The 17752-nt window shown below is 37.2% G+C and overlaps 1 protein-coding gene across 1 annotated transcript in view; it reads left to right on the plus strand.

The window, feature by feature from the left end:
- The first annotated feature begins 1045 nt into the window (after nucleotides 1-1045).
- LOC149064491 (uncharacterized) overlaps nucleotides 1046-17752 on the plus strand; it is a 117861-nt gene continuing 101154 nt past the window's right edge. The window contains exon 1 of the mRNA XM_089254758.1: nucleotides 1046-1341. The gene's annotated coding sequence lies outside the window, so the exon portion shown is untranslated. The remainder of the gene's footprint in view (nucleotides 1342-17752) is intronic.

The raw sequence follows: 17752 nt of genomic DNA on the forward strand, positions 1-17752 counted from the left end.
TGACAAGCATTGAAATATCCAGAAGGGGACATTTTTGAGGGGGGCTATATTTATGAAATGAGGTGACCTGACATGGCGAATAAAAGAGACAGGGCAACAGCATTATAATTGAAAGAGGACGGGAAGGGGGAGGAAAGAACCGTATATAAATTTATATTTTGTTGTGACATACACTCCTCTCTTGAAACTGGTGCAGAGTGATTTTTGAAAACATTTTCAGCATTTTCTGAATTAGAATCATACCTTTACGATGAATGGTTGATGGAATAAAGGTAGAATTAGGACTTATACAGGACGCCCTGCTAATTGCTCCTCCGCATAATAGGTCATTATGTGCCGGAATCGTTGATATCCGTTTTAGTAGGGCCAGGTGCGGATAGAAGACGATGTGTCGTGAGGACAAATAGTGCAAGTTCGCTGAATCGTCCCGCATTTTACGGGACAGACATATTTCTATACATCATTCTGGGAGGGGCGATCCTCTGGCGTGCGCACGAAATATTCAGCTGCGAATGAAGCCTAGGTGGATATCTTTAGCTTCGAATGAATACCCTTTACGTTAGAGGTTCCGTAAGGAATGTTAACGTGGGTATCTGTCTGGTATTTCAAGTTCAAGCTTCGAATGCACTGGAGAGGCAGACATCCAGCTGTAAATGGAGTGAGGGCAGGAATCTTCATCTTTTAATGAAGCCGAGACAGACATCTTCAGCGGCGAATGAAATGGAGGCAGGCATTTTCAGCTGCGAATGAAGCGGGAGCAGGTGGATCCATATGTCGGAAAATCGACTTGTTGTTTAAGCGCATTAGGTCATCCATCCCGTATTTTACGGGGCAAACAAATTTCTGTTATGTTATTTGGCTCTTGGGAGGAGAGATCACCCCATCCGCCCCCTGGATCCATGCTCGAGCGGGGCCGACTGTGGTTGAGTGCGACTTACCTCCCAGTAAATTTCAATCATTTTAAAACATTCCCGCGCGTCAACGAACAACATTGCGTTTTTTCATCCCACGTGGCGGCGCTGCGATGGCCGCCCGCGCGCCGCTCACTTCAAAAACTATCGTGGAAATATACGGGGAAGCTTCCTTTAGCGCTAAATTTTGTCGGTCTGTCGGCAGCTGATGATTCCAAATGGTTGTAGCTACTTTCTCTTCTCTCTCGACACTTCTCTGTCTCGTTTCGCTCTTCTCATCAAATAACGTAACACCCCCGTTATATTAATTATCTGGACTAAGCAAGTCTTTGAACTTCTCTAAGAAAAGTTTCAGACAAGATTTTTATTCTTATTCTCTGTGGAAAATTCTTCTGTGAAGATTGAGTATAACTTGAAGAATCCATTCACCGTAAGTTATACTTTTATTTGATTAATTCAGGCATCTTATTTTTTGGTTTTGAATGTGGTGCAAAATGTTTTGGAGCATGTGTGCGTATACATTTACTAATATTTTAAGATCTTTGTAAGGATAAGATTGCAAAATATTATTAATTAATTACTTAGTAATTATAAATTACTTGGTGAAAATCAGCGGTGTTTAAACGTAGGGGGTAAACGGGGTCGAACCCCTAAAATTATGGATTTGATGTTTATTACATGAATTACTCTTGATGTTGTGAGTCTCCTGGAACCCGGGGCCTTGAACTCTTTAAGATCGACAATATATGGTAGTAATATAAAAAGTGAATGTGCTAAATCCGGTTACTATGCATAATCGCCGAGCATCTTGGTAAGTTTGATAAATTTCCCTAAATTATTCACTTTTACCGGCGATTATGTATAGTACCCAAGTGTCGTTAGTAGATTTAATAAGTACAAAAAAATGATCACTTTTACCGTCGATTATGCATGATACCAAAGCATCGCGTCGTTGAACATGACAAATCGTACTATATGATATACGTGATAATTCATACATGTATTGTACCATTATATCGGGGTACGATCGGGAAATTTACCATTGCATCGGGATCCCACTATATTCCATCGGGATCCCACTATATTCCATCGGGATCCCACTATATTCATCACACATACTAGACTCAATTAGAAATATTTTCACATTTATCAAATTCACCAATTACACTAGGGTATTATGCATAATCGCAGGTGAAGGCAATAAGTTTCAAGTATTTATTAAATTTACCAACGACACTTGGTTGTTACGCAGAGTTGTTGGTAAAAGTGATAATGTTTTAGTATTTATCAAATTTACCAACAACGCTTGGGTATTATGCATATTCACCAGTGAAAGTGATAAATTTATCAACCTTATAAAAGTGATTGCTAAGTGTGCATAATAACCGGTTATTATGCATAGTAACCGACTTATCACATTTACCGTAACAGTAAAAGTGCTATTTATGAAATTGAAGCTGCGAAAATGCATGCACTTCACTGATTTCCTGTATCCATATATATTCAAATAGCATTTAATCAAAATGTCACATCTGAAATGAAATAACGTTATTGGCAAGTAAGAAATGTCACTTATTAATTCATGCTCTTCGGTTTATGATATCGGCTTATTAAAATCACGGATAATATTATCATTCGGGTATTGTCATTATCATTAATGAATAATGTTGTCATTCGGGTTATTATCACTTTTGAAAATAACGGAATGGACCACTTCCATAATATGGGGGAAAAATTCGTTTATAGGCATCGGAACTTCGGATAATATTATGATATTTTTTTCCCGTCGAGAGCTTTTTCTTGCGTATTCTGCAGCTGAGATTTAACCAAACTTCCCCCCCTCCCCCCTAGAAGTTATTTTTATCAGGCTACAAGAATATGTAGGAGGCTAGAAGGTGTTCTCTCAACCTCCCATGTTGACAAACATTTCCGTACTTAATGCCGTATTCAGCCCGTAGTATTCGCTGTGATCCATGCTCGTGAGCAGCTGCTTTTGCAATGACCTTTCCATAGAGAAGGCAAATGTATGAAAAAAAGAAGCCCTTTACTTGAGTTCTTGATCAGTTTTTTTCAGTTGACTAGATTCAAATTTCTTTTTCCGATAGGGTTTTTCTCAAGGGATGCGTGAAATGCATTGTACATTAAAAAAGTACCGTAATTCGTGCTACAGTTTCATTCTAACGCCTCACAATGTCTGAATAAAAAAATAAAAGCTTTTAGCTTAAAGGGGAAAAAAGTCCCGTTTTAAAATTAAAAAAAAAAAAAAAAATGGAACGATGGAATTCTTTGCAACCAATAATGGGGGGAACAGACTTGTCCCGTTTTACCAATATTCGTTAAGAGTACGTCCCATTCTACCAAACGGGATGTATGGTGAACGAGGAATTACGAAAGAGATTTTTTTCCGATATAGTGTTATTATTTGGTTATTGTTAGTAGAATCCCTGGTCCCGATGTGATCACACTAACCGGCATGAACTGTAATAATGTTGTCGATAATTCATTTGTCAAGCAGACAAATGAGCCCGTTAAATAAATCTGATGAATGCTATTGTCAAATGCTAAATTCAGGTTGCTAAATTCTATCACTATAAATGCTACATTTTAAAATTTCTCTCATGCCCGAAAACTTCGATTTAAACGAAAAAAACTTCGAGAGAGTTAAGGGAAAACTTTAACACTAAAATACGGAAAAACTTTCGAGGCTGAGTGAAAATTTAGACTTAAACAGATATTCGAGTTATTGGAGTTCGACTTATTGCGAATTAACCGCAATTTGAGTTTTTTTTAATCACCTCGTTGAGCAATTTAGCTGATATGGCCTCTGTATACATATTTAAGTAATGTTTCTTTCCACATATACCCCTTATATAATCGAGGTAAGCTAGCATAACTTATATATATATATATGCGTTACATTCCTTAGGGATGTCCGCCTTGATCTGGTAACCGGACGTCAGAAAGACGTCCTGCTCAGTCGAGTAGGTCCCAAAACCTGGGGCTCAACTCAAATCGGCGCAATTAACGTCCAAAATTATTCCAAAATAATAATCGAGGTAAAAAAAAAGAAACCCAAACGAAATATTTCAACAAATTAGCGAAATCCCAGCCACACACATGCTTTGGGGAAAAAACATGTGTGTGGCCGATAACTTTGTGCCGCCAATCGGGACATTCACCAACAAATTCAATGTACAAAATGGAAAGAATGTGACATCACCTTCTACGCAAAAGCGATTCTGAATTTTGATCTTCAAACTGACTGCGGTGATGAACGTTTAACCAAGTTTACGAACAAAGACTTGATACTGCGTCCTAATGCCAGTGGAATAAATTCCCCAAACAAGTTCCCTCTGTTTTCTTTCCTCTCTCCTCATCATCGCGAAGCTTTGTTGTAACCCTAACATTTTTTTTACTCTTTATTATTTCTATACCCTGATAGTGATTTTTGTCCCACATACGACGTATATTTCTCTTTATATACACATAAGGGTGAAAGTGAACAGGTAGGATGAGTGTGAAAAGAGAAGTATACTTTGTACCTACGTTCTTATCATACACTTATCTATTATACAGTTTTACTCTTTCATTTGTTTTTCTCTTCTACTCTTTTTTTCCCCTTCTTTTCCTTTTAATAACGTGAGGTTAGGTTAGCACGAGGTTACAATATTTATCACCGATTCGTCTTATAGAGATCATCCGAATTTGTTGCCAATCGCTTGAAAGGGGGTCGTTCAAGTATTTACGTCAGCAAACCCTGACCTCCCCCGTCAGCTTTGCCCCCCTACCTCCTAACTCATATTGGTGGGATCAGAGACGTGCGCGGGGGAGGCATAGGGCGGCTCGCGCCCATCCCCCTCAGACAATAAAAAAATAATTTTTTTAATGCAAAAATATTTAAAAAAAAATTCGGAAGAAAATACCTTTATATGTTATTATTTCTGTTGAATTCAATCTTATTTGAAAGGTAAACAGTCAAAATTCATTTTAAGAAATCCATTCCGACCCACCCTCTAAGCCGTATATGTTAAATCCATGGCCGGCGGACCAAATGTGGCCTTCGGGGTTATCTGATGTTGCAGGCCACCTCAAACCCAATTTTGTAAAAATGAAGATTTAAGTGGCACATATTTTTCAAGCACATGCAGTTTGTTTAGCAATATTTATAGGGAATCAAAAATATTACTTTGAGAAAATATTTAAATCCTCGATGATGTTTTCGCCTAAGATATTTGAAAAACCATCCTCAGAAAAATTTAAGAGGAATGTATTTTTCGTTGATCGTTCGAGGAAATCAATCGCTTTCTTATCTGATAGATTTTCGTGATTCGTTCCTTCAAGACGGAAATTGCTTATTTGGATGACAATCCTTTGGAAATGTTTTCTCAGGGAATAAGAAGGGAAATTTTCTAATTTACAGAATCATGAGGTCGTTTTACTATTTAAAAACTGCGTTTTGTAACTATGGGGCCATTCAAGTATTACGTCATCATCGATGGGGGGGGGGGGGGTTCCGATTTGCTGACTTTTGATGACAAGGGGGGGGGGGAGGAGGGAGGTTTGTATAATGCTTACGTCATCAACCACCCTTTATGAAAATATGAGTTAGGATTCAGAGCGGCAGAGCTGATGACGAAATTTTGCTGACAGGGTGAGGGGTCAAAAATGGCTAAAAATTTGCTTACGTAATATTTGAACGGCCCCATCCTCAGAGTTTTGGGAGTTATTAAGGAAGAAGTGAAAGACATTGCATGTTCTTGAAAATTTTCCGGAATATTTACAGTGCACTCAGTGCGAAGTATTCACTATTTTTTGCAGGAAAATGTTTAATCTCGCTATAATCATGGTATCATACATTCTATTCTTTAATTTATGTAAAACTATCACTATCAGCGTTAGATTTTTTTAAAAAGGCATTTCATATGAGTATATATATATATATACAGGGTGATCAGCGAATAAGCCCTTATTTCAAAATTAAATATCTCTACAACAAAGATCAATAGAACTATGCGGTAAACGGTACGTTTATTAGCAAAACTGTAAGAATGTTGTACAGAAATTTCGAAAATTTAGTTTTTTTAAAAAAATTTTTAAAATTTAAAAAAAAACAAAAAAAAACTGGAGATTTTGGGGTTCCGAAAATCCTCATTTGTGTGAAGAGAAACCACTGCATTCGCCTGAAGTTACTGCATGGGCTGCGGTATGCGCCATGTGTGCTGACAAATTGTTCCAAAATTGTTACGTAACGTTCAGCAGTAATCGTTTCTCGCACGAAGAAGGGGCTGATAATGCATCTGGCGCATACCGCAGCCCATGCAGTAACTTTAGGCGAATGCAGTGGAGTGGATTCTCTTCACACAAATGGGGATTTTCGGAACCCCAGAACCCCAGTTTTGTATTTGTTTTTTTTAAATTTTAAAAAATTTAAAAAAAAACTAAATTTTTGAAATTTCTGTACAATATTCTTACAGTTTTGCTAATAAACGTACCGTTTACCGCATAATTCTATTGATCTTTGTTGTAGAGATATTTAATTTTGAAATAAGGGCTTATTCGCTGATCACCCTGTATATATATATATACATATGAGATTTTTGATATTCTCTAGAACGTAATACTAAGTAGGTAAACACAATCTTTGACGTTGATATAATTTTTTATTACTCCAATTAGGAGACATTGTTCGAAGTAAACAGATAAAATGCGCACACGTTAAGAGGCAAAAAATGCTGGAGGTTGCTTCGTTTTTTCTCTCTGGCAAGAAAACTGTTGTTGAAATTTTAAATAATGAATTTTAAACTATGTTCATGTACCTAGGAGTTTAACGTTCTTACCACAGTAACAAATATTTCTCTTACTATTTCTTTATTCTGAAAACCCATGCAATATTTTTACAAAATAAAATCAAAATTTGGATACGAAGCTTGCAAAAACAGCGTGAAAAACAGTAAAAATCTGAAAAGGGGGGGGGGCGGTTGACTTCACTGACGCAAAATTCATCGGAAGAGAAATTCTAATTCTATCTCTGTGGTTTTATATGATCGATTATAAGCAGTCATATTAATTACAATCAGTCACATAATCATTCTATAATTATAAAGAATGTGGATAAAATTCACAGGAGCTGTGTAGTGTTTTTATTGACGAGATCGATAAATAAAGTGTTGGAAATCTTAAAAAATTATTGGTCGACGCATATCTCGTTGACGAATTGTTGTTGTGAAATTGTTGATGAATTTCTCGTCGATGAGTGGTTGTCGGTGAATTTTCTGTCGATGAATCGTTGTTGATGAAATTTCTGTCGATGAATCGTTGTTGATGAAATTTCTGTCGATGAATGGTTTGTGAAATTCGGTCAGATGAGCTGTTGTTGGTGAATTTTTCGTCGACAAATCGTTGCGTGTGAATTTTCCGTTGAACTTTTCGTCGATGAATCGTGGTTAGAAAATTTCTCATCGAGCATTCGATGTTGATGAATCGTTGTTAAACAATTTCCCACCTATGAGTTGTTTATGGTGAATCGTTGTTTGTGATTTTCCTCGTCGATGAATCGTTTTTAGTAAATTTTTCGTAAATGGATCGTTGGGGAATTTTCCCTTGAATTTTTCACCCTCGAATCGTTGTTAGTGAATTCCCCTTCGTCGATGAATCGTTGTTGGTGAATTTTTCGTCTGTGTTATTCCATTCTTCATTATAAAAACCTCTTCGCAACTACTAGAAAGTTGTAGGTCCTGGATAGTGAGTATCCTGCATCTTTCTAAAAACATTTTTTATGTACTACTTAACGTTATACCGTCTTTTGAATCCAATGAAAAGGTGACCTCGTAGAAAATGTCGTTTTGGAGCACAAAATATATTTCTGACTTCAATTTCAAACGTAAGAAAAAGTAGATGTAGTTTAGAGTTTTCATATAATTTCTCTAGTATAGGTTGTTTGAGGTTCTTCCGTAAACAGTCTTTTATGTAAGAGCCATTTGACGATTATCAAGCGTTTGGAAATGAGAGTCTATATGAAAGGGTAGGAACTTCTCAATATGGCCGGAAAGTGAGGTCAACAGCCAATATATTAAAAAAAAACTGCCGGGTGTAAAATTGAGTCTGGCACTAAAAGCTCACGTATTGTGTGCATTTCATTCTGCGTCGCATTCGATGGTCCCACCCGTGGGAGATGGGAATTCAACTTTGCGAACGTACTTTGGCGAATATTTCGCAATTATATACACGGACATACATTTCCTACCCACTTGCGCGCGTGACATATCTCGTAATCGGAACGTAACCCCGGTCGAAGAGATACGTAAACCTACCATAACGAGGACATCAAAAACTCTTACATATCTTACGTTCTGGGGTTTTTTCAATGTCACGTGATGTAAAAGCAAGATTAAAGCAGTCATTTACAAACAGATGGGGTTCGTCATAGTTGACAATTGCCGTAGATATGAGAGATCCGATGCTGTGTTCTCTCCGAGAACTCCGAGTAAAAACAAAAAAAGACGCAGGAAGTAGACGATATCAACGACGTATCGTCGTTAAACAAATGCCACAAGCAACTTCTTGTCGAGTGTAATAAATGAGTGAGCAGCAGAAATGAATTTACGACAGGCAAATAATTTAGGGTCCAAGCGATTTATTTCCTGATGGCGGTTGGAGGTTGGTTCATAATGACGTAGTTATGTACTTATTGGTGGGATGAACCGGAACAGTGCTGCTCAAGGAGTAGTTCATTTTACATGGAAGAAGAATTAAGTTGTCCTATCTGGTGAATAGATGAATGCTGTTAAGAAAGTTTGTTTTTGGTAAAGCTGAATAGATTGGTTATGTATGTGCATTTTGTTTAGTAAAGAATGGTTTGTGGCTTTGTACGAAACAAAAATCGGGTTTATCACAGGGCGAACTAAGCAGGTGCTCTGCCAGCCTCCCGCCAGGGTCGTCTTTAAGAGCGGGACATGAGGCTTTGCACCCGGGCGGCAGATAAGCTTGAGGCGCCCCTGCAAACAAGTCAAATTTCCAATACAACGTTCACTTCAAAATAAAAGCTCAATGAATAGGGATTCGAGTCTCTTTCCAGTGAAAGGCTGTTTTCCTTGCATTTCATTCCTCCTTGTAAAGAAGCGAATTCCCGGAAAATAAATTATTAATCTTTTCCCTTGACATCCAAGAAAGACATGGACAAGGGTCATTCGTATCTTAGGCGCCGGCGCGGAAGAATTCCGGATTCGGCGCATTTCAGTAATTGACTGTCATCATTTGTTCTAACGTGTCCTCATATCCAACACACTCACACACACACACACACACACATACGTACAAGCAGTTTTTCCTGTCATTTAGGCCTTTCAAATGTTCCGGAAAGAACATTTGATTTCTCGATATTTCTGGTTTAAATTATACCGATTTACGTATGTGCAACCACATGGGCAATTGTCCAGAGCCCCATTTTTTAAGGGGCCCCCAAATTTATTATATACAGTCGAATCCCTTTATAATGAATTCCAAGGGGATGTAGAAATCACTTTGTTTTTATAATGAAATTTCGTTATAAAGTAATTTTCGATTTTACGAACTAAACTAAAAAGATTTCGTGTCAGCGGAGTTAGCTTCTAAGGAAATAATTACTTACTTGTAATAATATACTTATAATTACTTACTTAATCTAAATATCTGTATGTTGCAAATGAAATTTGATTTGATTTGTGTTCTAGATAAAGGCACTTACACACATAAATGTAAGCTTGACAAGCCTGCACGTGCAAACTTTCTGTGCAAGCATGCTTGGGAGTGTGTATGAGAAATTTTGTGCAAAAATCATGATTGTACAAGTGGCTTGAGCCATGAGCCACTTTGATAACGCAATATACAGGGGTGCATAGATAACAGGGTGTATGGTATTTGACTGGCGAACTGTTGATCCTAGAGGCCTTAAATTGTTAACGGTTGTGAAATTTGTTAAGTGGGAATTTAATATATCTGGGTACTATTGTAAAATTTGTTAAATGAGAGATCATTACATCAGGATGACAGTAAAAGTTGTTGCATAGGAGTCCGTTATATCGAGGTCCAATTTCAGGATTCGTGAAATAGGAGTTAATTATCGGAGTTATTTCAGGGATGTTCGGGAAAATTCGTTGAATCACAGAGTTCATTTTATCTGGACCAGACTCTAGCTCATAAGTACGGTCACTTCAATGATAAAACTTATCACACCACTGGGACCGATTTATCATACTTACCAATATGAGATGGCGATTACGCGTAATAACCGGCAAATGTGATGAATTTAGTACGATTTGACATGTTTGCCAACGACACTTGGGTATTATGTATAATCGGCGGTAAAAGTGGTAAACTTGAATAAATTTATCATATTCAGCCAAATGGTCTGCGGATTATGCATCATAGTATTTGCCTACACACATTGCATGGCTTATGCATCAGTTTCACCATCATTAAAAAAAGGACAGACGTTGTCTAAAGACGTCGCCTCTCGAAAGAGGGAGGTCAAACATAACAAATGGAAATCTCGCTTCGCAAATACAGACAGCGATGTTGAAATTTACGATAACCAATGAGAAAAAGAGGCGTAGAGCGGATTCATCAATTCCTATAAGGAGTCTTCCAGCAGCACATTGACATCCGGTGGACGATGACCGGTTGTTAAAGGACAGCAGGAAAAAAAAGAAAAGAGTGTTCTTTGTTTACTTTGTGCGACTGGATGTGGAGAAGGTTAGCGAGAACGACAGAAAGCCAAAATAGAGATAGGAAAGAAGTTTGTCTTTCTTGTAGAGGCACCAAAGTGGACAACAAACGTCACGAGTGTCGGACTTCTTAGGAATTTATTGATGATCTTGGGCTACGTTTTTTCTCGATTGACTTTTTCCTCGCTGATACGTATCTGCATGACATTCGTGAGACGCTCTCCATTATTATAGTGAAAGCACATAAGTGTGGGAATAACGGACATATGCTCGAATCATTCAGTTTCACCAGGAAAGGAAGGTCTTCTAATGTTAAAATAATTTTCCGAAACAACATTGTTTGAAGAGAGGGGTCTGGGAGGTTTACGATAGTCTTAGGTCAGGTTTTTTACTCCCAGACCACGTAGTCGGGAATGCGGGTTAGTTAATGATAATCACAACAGTACTGACGGGGAATTACCCACCTCTGACTTGGATGGCTTCTCGATTGACAACAAACCACCGGGCAAATTAAAATGTGTGTTAATAAATGCCAGGAGCTTGGGTAATAAGAAAGATTTTTTAGAAACTATGATAGTTGTGGAGGACTTGGATCTTATAGCCATTACAGAATCTTGGGCAAACGATGGGGATGAATCTTTCTTACACATCTCCGGATACGATACTTTTTTGAGAAATAGATCTGATAGGAAAGGGGGTGGAGTGTTGATATACGTGAAATCATGTTTGAAGGCTAGAGAGTGTAACGTGCAGAGAAGTGATATTGAAACCATATGGGTTGAACTTGAGAACAAAAGACGTCATAAGCTTATTGTTGGGGTTTGTTACAATCCACCGAATAGGGATCAAAACTACATCGCCAAATTGCACGATGAAATTTCCTACATGTGTAAGCGAAAGAGGGTTCTCATACTAGGGGATTTCAATTACCCGGGTATTGATTGGGAGAACCTTTCATCTGGAAATCAGTATGAAAGAGACTTTCTTAAGTTGGTGCTCGAAAATTTTTTGTATCAGCATGTATCAGAAGCCACTAGGGGTACTGCTATTTTGGATTTAGTTCTTACTAGTTCTGAGGATCTAGTTGAACATGTTTCGGTGGGGGAAGAGTTTTCTTCCAGTGATCATCGTATCGTCAGATTTCACTGTAACTTTTCCTCGGGTAAGGTTGATAACAAAAGACTGGTTCCTTGTTTTCGGAGAACTAACTTTGATGTTTTGCGAAGAAGGTTAGCGGAAGTTTTCAAAGACCGGTTGGAATCAGTAGGGGTGGTAAGTCAATGGGAAGAATTTAGTACGAAGCTGTCCTCTGTTTTGCACGACGTCATACCCTTTGTTCGAAAAAAGCGTGTTTGTACATCACACCCTCTATGGTTCACGGATAGCGTGCGGAACCTTTATCTTGAAAAGAAAAGAGCATTCAGAGAGTATAAAAGTGGACGAGGTGACCTATCATTGTTTACTGATAAAAGAAGACTGTTGAAGAAAGCGATAAGGGATAGTAAAAAGCAAGTTGAATCTAGGTTGGCAGATAACATTGGCTCTGACCCAAAATCATTTTTTCGATACGTCAATAATGGATGTAAGGGGACAGTTGGCCCCCTCTCGATAGGAGGCTCAAAAGTAGAGAGCAATGTAGGCATGTGTAGTGCTTTCAATGACTTTTTCGCGTCGGTTTTTAATGGAGATAATGAGATTCGATATACGGGTGTTGCATGGGGTAATAAAACGCTCAACGATATTCAAGTGGAAGACGTGGAGGTCCTAAATCTTCTAAGAAATGTATGTGCAAGCAAAGCACCAGGACCAGATGATATCTATCCCAGGGTTCTCAGGGAAGGTGCTAATGAATTGTTGGGGCCAGTCGCACAGATATACAGGAGTAGTGTTGCTGAGGGTATCGTCCCGAGAGATTGGAAACTGGCTAACGTTGTTCCGATATTTAAGAAGGGTAGTAGAGAAGTGGTGTCTAATTATCGTCCACTGAGTTTGACGAGCTCCCTCTCGAAAATTTTGGAAATTATCATCAAAAGGCAGTTTGTGAAGTGGATAGACGAGAATAATGTATTGTCGGATAATCAGCATGGGTTCAGGAAGGGGAAGTCATGTGTAACTAACCTCCTTTGCTTCTATGATTACGTGACTAAGGCTTTGGGTAAGAGCAAAAATGTCGACGTTGTTTACCTTGATTTCCAGAAGGCATTCGATCGGGTCCAACATGGCAAACTCTTGAAGCGTTTACACGAGATTGGAATAGGGGGCAACTTGCTGAATTGGATAGAATCGTGGTTAAGAGATAGGTCGCAACGAGTTATGGTGAACGGGGAATTCTCTGGTTGGACAGACGTCACAAGTGGGGTTCCTCAGGGAAGTGTCCTTGGCCCCATACTTTTTTCACTTTTTATCGACAAACTCGATCAGGGTATCGATGGAATTACTAGCAAATTCGCAGATGATGTGAAGCTAATGGGGGTAATCGGAAATGAAAGCGATAGGGAGTTGCTCCAGACCAACTTAAACAAGATTGCAGCATGGACAAATGAATGGAGCATGACGTTTAGCGTAGATAAGTGCATGGTCGCTCATTTTGGTTCGAACAACCCACGGTTCTCTTACGAGTTGAATGGTGTCACTATCCCGGATGCAACTAGAGTCACCGATTTGGGAATTCTCATTGACGAGCGACTTAAGTTTTCTGAACATTGTTCAGCGGTTGTCAAAAAATCGAATAGAATGCTTGGTCTCATTTTCAAAAAGGTCTCTTCGCGTTCTCCTAAAGTCATTCTTCCGCTTTTTCGAGGCTTAGTTCGTCCTGGACTGGAGTATGCTGTAAGGTTTTGGAGACCATACCTACAGAGGGACATAGACTTGGTTGAAGGGGTGCAGAGAAGAGCTACGCGTGTCCTTATTGGCACACGGGGCTTGAGGTATGAAGAGAGACTTCATTTTTTGAATATGTTTACACTGGATGAACGCAGGTGTCGAGGAGATATGATCGAAGTGTTCAAAATTTTCAATGGGATGGATAGGATGGACCATGAACTTTTAGTACACCGCCAATCGACTGCTTTTACAAGGGGACACCAGTATCGATTGGTGAGGGACAATGCAAGGTTATGGTGTCGCAGGGAATTTTTCTCCAATAGGGTTGTTAATAAATGGAATAGCTTACCCCCGGAGGTAGTAAATTGCAACACAATTGACACGTTTAAAAAGAAATACGATAAACATGTTGGGGTAAATCGAGAAGCTATCCATTCTTAGAATAAGACAACCATAAGTATTCTTTATGGGCATTGTATAATATTTTATCATGTGTATATATTGTTTGTAATTTGTGTTAATTGCATTTTTAATTGGGTTGCTGTATTTTTGAAACATATGACAACCATATTTTTATGGGCATCTTTTTATCAGCCACCTCGTTGGGCATTTTGCCTGTTGTGGCGTTGTATTTGTATTTGTATTTGTATTTGAAATTTCATTTTCAATGTGAAACAGCAATTTATAAATCACTGCTCATAGCATTTAAAATTTTATATTTATCCACGGAATTTACATTTCCTGCGCTGTGCCATATTCACTGTAGGGTGTGTGTACAGGTGTGTACTTTGTGTAATATTATTTTAATTTCGGCTTTTTTTCACCGTATGCGGACAACAAACGTCACGGCTGCCCTTTTTGAATGTTGTGTTGGCAGCCGCTACCCCCAGGTTACAACAATTTGACATGCAAACTGATATCTGATATGTTTGATGCAGATATCATTTTATCATAAATCATTTTTTTTCAACGCCTTGGCAATTGAAGAGCTCAAGAAGGGTTTAGAGCGGGTGAGGCGGCTTTTACCTCACATCAATACATCGAGGAAATAGACTTTTTTTCGATATTATGCAGAGTTGATCTAGTCATCTAGTCTCCGTATATATTTTTCCAAAAAGAAATTATATGTTATACAACCTTATTAAACAGTGTATAAAGTGTCCGAAAGAGATGAAAATTCTGCGATTGATTCGCAAATTGTAGAAAATATTAACGCCGCATTCTCTTCTACACAAAAATATTAGTAAAAATATCCACACATCGCAAAAAATATAAGTATGAGGCTTCTACTGCCACCTATCTAACAAACGCTGAACTATTAAGAGATGACATTTTTTCGGCTCGAAATAGACTGAGAAATTTAATTTTCTGGATGTTATGCAAAAACTAATATTTGGAAAGAAAAGTGTCTCCTCCAGGAATCGAACGCGGGTTCCCTTGCATACTGGGCAAGTGCGTCCGGGTAATGTGTGATGTAACCGGTGATGTAACCAATATATCAGAAACACAATTTGTGACGGTCAAGACCAGTCATATCCGTGAATATAGAAAGCGCAAGGTAGCGCAGGTGAAGAACACTGAACTAAACAGTGAAAGGCCGGCTTGTAGTGCCAATAGTCAATTTTATCAATTGCCACTGTACTGTGTAATGCATTTTGAATTCTTGGGGAAGCACTTGAAGTTGAACTTGCCGTTTTTTCAAGTAGGCTTTTAGGAGAAAAGGTGAACTTTTTAAAAAATAAAAAACACCATTTTTTTTAACATAGTGCTTAAAATATAATCTTCAGATCACAAATATAAAATTTTTCTGTTGCACTGTGAAAGGGTTAAAAGTGAGTAGATTAGCGACTACTGCATATTTTGCCTCTATACACAGGGTAAATAAAAAAAAAGTAAAAAAAATCTGAAATTGCCAATAACTTGAAAACTGTGCCTGACATATTACACATTTCAATTCAGGTGGCAGATTTGCATAAGAATCACGACTGTTATCCCTAGAAAAATTATTTCTATTCTTAGAACAGTGTAATTAAAAGGAAAAACAATTTTTCTCTCTATAGCTTTTATTGATTATTCAGCCAAGGCTTTAGAAAAGTTTTTAGGCGGAATAAATTAAATAATTAATACTTCAAGAAAAATACAGAAACTTAATAATTGAAATCATACTAAAAATTCAAAATTATCAAAATTGCATTAACTCTGATAATTTTTTTTTATATTTTCATACATAATTTTACTAACTTAATTATTTTCGCCGATCTCGCGATTTCAAAAGGAAAAAGACTTCCGGTTTGAAAAATTTCCCATTCCTGAAACCTACAGTTTTTCTAATATAAAAATAGATTTTCATTATTCATGTACCTTTTTTTTTTGTATATAAAGTTATTATGAAGTCATAGTGTGTTTCAGAACATTTTTTTGAATTTGTTTTGTATGCTTGAAAGCAAAGTACTTTTAGGCGTCAAATACAGTTGCCAAATACGTTCCTTCGTTCTTAAACTTGTAGAAAATTCTGATTTGATGGAGAAATAACTTTTATTTTCGAAACAATAGTTTGAAGTAGAGAGAAATATACGTCATAAACAGATAACCATGAATAATGAATTGAATTATCCATAACTGGAGCAGACGCACTTGACGCTGGTCTGTTTTCTCTACACTTGGAATATTGAAGAATTAAGAAGCGTTTTTTTAAACTGTTTGAAAAATATGCTTTTGTGTTGTTGAGGGTAACACTTTTTGGGAATCTCGGTTATCAAATCAGATTTCGGAAGTCATTTTAGAAGCCAAGAAACTGTTGTTTGCCAGACCATTGCCCAGCCAATTCGGACATTAATTCATTTAAATTCATATAAATATTAATAACTTCAACGTTTTTAAAGTAGATCAAATGGGTGTCGGTACGAATCCCATGAGATGACAAGTTAAAATTCCCGCAATAGAAAATTCCTGCAAACCAAAATAACGACGCTTTAATGCAGATAAGCCAAAATCCCTATAGTCGATATCTTAATAACGGAATTCCTCATAGTCTAATACATCGGTTCCCAATTGGGAATGATGGACCCCCCAGAATCCACGGTCCGATTGTACATTTATAAAAAAATGCTACGTTGGAAAAATATAAATAAATTACTTAAAAAGAAATGTTTTAATTAAATTAACGTGCAAAAGCACCGCTGCAACGTTGGTAGACTGCAGTAAAGTAATTTTGGTAGTGTTCGGAATTTTTGATCGTCAGAATTATGTTCAGAACCGACCACGAATTTCTGGTCAAGTTTCGTACAAAACTCTTTCAAAATGCTTTAGCGATCAATTGAAAAACTAAAGATTTGCACTGAAAATAAGTGCTTAGAGAGACGGGTTCCCAGAAAATCAATTTTTTACATGGTAAACATAAAATAAATTGGGATAGTTTCAGAGTAATTGATGGTTCAATCACTATGAATCTGATGTCTATAAAAACTCTCCGAGTTGACATAATAATGAATGATTTTCCCGAAATTTAAACATTAGACTCCATGTTGTTAATAATTGAGCATTAAAATCGATTTTTCTAAAGTTAAAATTGTTTTCAATTTTGGGCATTTTCTTGCATTTATTAAATAAATTAATGATGCATAATTACAACAAAACTAGAATTTCTGCTTTTTTGCTATTTATGTATAGATTTCTTCAAGAAGTTGAATACACGCTGGAATAATTATTTTCATACTTATTCCATTGAAAAAAATGGATTTATTTTCTCTCACAGTTATTTTGCTGCTGAATGCGGCAGCTTTTGGAAATTTTCCACGGTTATTATTTTCTCACTTTATTCCCGGAAATAGCGGACTATTTTTAAAGTGTCTCGCAAAAAGAAGAGGCCGGGGGACATAAACGTTACTAAATATAATATTATAATCCCCATATTATGATCAACATGTTTACCTGCCATTCATTTTCGGTGACTATTATTCCTTGTGACTGGAAATTGAGCCACGATATTATGCTTCAGACTCTAGTTTGCACGAGCTACTTCCGCTCTTTATTTATTGAGTCTATTTTTTAAACATCAATTATAATAGACTCTGCCCTTGGATAAAATTATTTATTTTTCACTGAAAGTGAAATATGGCAATGTCGAAATTTTTGTTTTATATTTGTTAAAGAAAAATCTTTCGAGGTAATGTGAATCAAAAGTGTAATTATTGGAGTTTTTTCTGTTACACACACAATATTTTAGTTCAACTAACCCATTCAAACTTGAGTTTTTACTCAAACAAAAAAATGGGAAATTGACGAATCGGTTTTTGTTGGTTTTTTTTGGGGGAATAT

Source organism: Pholcus phalangioides, unplaced genomic scaffold (assembly GCF_987345545.1).
Source record: "Pholcus phalangioides strain wild (caught in Gottingen) unplaced genomic scaffold, Ppha-v1.0 ptg000042l_1, whole genome shotgun sequence".
Taxonomy (NCBI): Eukaryota; Metazoa; Arthropoda; class Arachnida; order Araneae; family Pholcidae; genus Pholcus; species Pholcus phalangioides.